We start from the raw sequence: 3,281 nt of genomic DNA, 5'->3' as shown, positions 1-3,281 counted from the left end.
GAACTCACTATGTAGACCAAGCTGGCCTTGAACTCATAGAGATCCACCTGCTTCTGCCTCCTAAGTGCTGCCACCATGCCCAGCCCATTATTTTATTTTTAAATAACCACTATTTTAGAAATCAACATGCAGATTTCCTGAAATCTTAAAAATTTACTTTTAAAAACTGATAAAAGCTAGAGTTAACAAATTGCTAGACAGATCAAAGATATTATTTAGTGTAATACTTGCAGATATGTCAAAGAAAAAATGAAATTAGTATTTAATTCCAGAAAGCAATGAACATTGGATTCAAACAGGTTTTAGATCAATTTTAAGACCAGATTTTGAATGTTTATAATTATGTATGTGTGTGTCTGTGTGTGTGTGTTTTCACAGGGTACTGTGTGAGCTGCTAAAGAAGGAATTCAAGACTTGAACATCCTAAGCAAGAGTTCTAACACTAAGCCACATTCTGAGCCATATCCCCGAACCACATTTTTAATGGTGAAATTAACTAGTGTGGGCATTGAAATTTGCTGATATTGTCCAAGGAAACACAATTTTTTTTTCATTTTTTTAACAAGAGCATAGGGTGAGGGTTTATTTACAGAGGAGTGGGCACCCCCCATTTACAGTCAACACTTTTAACTGAAAATATCCAAGAAGCTGAATGACCTTAAATGGGAGTTTTGTAGAGGAATGTGGGGAGGATTGTACCTACACATTGCTTTCCAGCTCTAAGGACTGAATTATTGTTTTCATTTTCTGATGTTTCCTTTTATAGGCTTTAGATTCACATTTCAAATCAAGGGTTCCAGAATTCATTCTTCATATTAGTTTTTACAGGACTTCATGGATGCAGAGCTGCTTAATATCAACTGGATAGAAAGTATGTATGAATCACTGTTTTTACTGCTAGCAAAAGCTTACAGATAATCAGGACTTCTATAGCTCCTGTTTTCTGGTGTCTCTCACAGGAATGAAGGAAAAGTCAGTAGGAAAAAAAAAAACATTTTCTGGCCCAGAAATCTTTTAAAAAGAAGGAAAAATAGAAATGAGAAAAGCGAGAAAAATAAATAAAGTCGGCTGTCCTGGTTCCTGACTTAAATATGTTTGGTGGGGAAAAAGGTATGAGGTTAACAAAGGAAGCCGTGTTTATAAATCTCTCTTCTTGCAGATACTTCCAAAAGAAATGCCCAAAATGGAAAATATCACCAGAATTCATGGCTCCATCTGTCTATATTAGATAGAAAATTGAGAGGCATCTATAAATAAAAACTAGCTAAAAATAAAGCTGTCATTTTAGTAAATTGAATATGCATGCATTTTATCTCCAATTTCATCATAACTTCCAAAATGTTTTAGTACCATGTAGAGATTTAGCTTTAGAATCTCTGAGATGGTAGCTCAGACATTAACAAAATCAGAAGAGAATATCGTTACAATCAGAGGAGAAGAGAGGCTTTGGTTACAGGGTGATGACAACCTCTTAATCTAATAAAGGTGTTCAGGACAATTTTGCATGATTGATGCCTTCACTGTTAAGCTTCATCCTGTCATTAATGTATAATTAGGTAAAACAAATTACCAATAAATACACAGCTATGAGACTGCCTCATTACTCTATCAAAATTTTGAAGCATCAAATTTTATTATGCTACTCACAAAGTAAAAATGTTTATTGGATATCCTGATAATTTAACTACAGACATTAAAAACTATTGTTACTCAATCTGCGATAATGGTATTGGTAATTACACACCATTAATTTTCACCTATAGAAGAGCCTTGCAACCATTTCCATTAGGACATGGCAAGTGTAGCAACAGAGAGGTCATGAGTGCCCCTGGGAAGTTACTCAGGAATAGCAACTCAAAGTAGTCTAACATCATTTCAAGTCTAATGTCTTTTCTTATTAATGAAAAATGTTTGTGGTTTCTGCTTTATAATATATCCATATTTTATAATGAAAAGAAAATTAAAACGTAAATTTTTCTCCATTTTTTTTTGTTTTGGATTATTGACATGGTAAGAAGATGAACCATGAATATGTATATACATTGCTTCCTACATACCATGACATAGCACTCCCTGTCTGGGGTCATGTATGTTCTTGTAATGCACATTTTATTGGGGAATTGTCATGTGCTGTTTGAGCTTGTTGAAAACAGACTTCAGGAGTGAGAATGCCCTCCTTTTTGTTTTTTTTTTTCCTCCCAAGGCCCCCTGTTCTGGGTCAGGCTGGACCTCTGACTCTCTGATTGAGGAGGGAAAAACAACAATCACCTAAGCATAATAAAGGCATTGTGTCCTAGAGAACAGCTAGAAAGTAAACCTTTTCCAAAGACTTCACTATTGTTTATCCTATGGTATAAAGATGTTCACAGTAGGAATGGGAAATCAGAAAGTTACTGCTCTGCTCTGCCTGGGGTTTTTAATCTGGAACTCCCACATGACTGTCTCTTCCCTAGCAGATTTCTGATGGAGGTTGTAAACCCAGATTTAACAAGGCTATCTTTGTCTGCTCTCTCAATCAGGATATTGTAGTCATCTCTGTTGAATGTTATAAATGCCTGATTTGATGTTTTCTTTCTGTTTTAATTCTGTTACTATTTGTACTTTTCTCTTTGTTTGCTACATGCTGAATCCACTTACTTATTTGAAACTGAAAGTATGCCTATGGAAGATCATGCTACAGACTGGATAGAGAAGTTCTAGTTTGAAAACCAGAGAGTAGAGTGATGATCTACCTCGTAACCTAATAGATGTACCAAGGACAATTTTGCATGCCTGACATTCTTTGACAATAAAGTTCTAGTCATTATTTTTTTTACAACTACAGAAAACAAATGATTAATGAATATACAAGGATGAAACTGGCTTGCCTCTTTATCAAATGTCAAGTCTTAGATTTCATCATCTACATTCTTCTCTTCCATATGGGCAGTTTTGTGTGTATTTTGGATTATATGGATCATACAGGACAGAGGATTGAAAATGACCTTTGGAGGCTCCATGGCCTGGTCTATAGCCTTCAAAGACAATCTTATTTAAATTAACATAGACATATAAGAACACAGCTTGGTATATAAGCTCTGTAAAAGAGGAATTCGATAAACTATCTTGGAAAGTTATCCCACTCTAATATCAAAGAGTTCCTTCTTCAATCTGACAAAATGCATTTTAATTCTGGATGTCTTCGGAAACTTATAAAGTAAATCCAGATAATTTCATTTATAGTCATTAGCACCAAAGGTCATTGTTTATACCCTACTATATAAAAATAGTTTGTTATTGGA

The sequence above is a fragment of the Nannospalax galili genome, unplaced genomic scaffold (genome assembly GCF_000622305.1).
Source record: "Nannospalax galili isolate Female #2095 unplaced genomic scaffold, S.galili_v1.0 scaffold293, whole genome shotgun sequence".
Taxonomy (NCBI): Eukaryota; Metazoa; Chordata; class Mammalia; order Rodentia; family Spalacidae; genus Nannospalax; species Nannospalax galili.
This window is presented reverse-complemented; position numbering follows the sequence as displayed.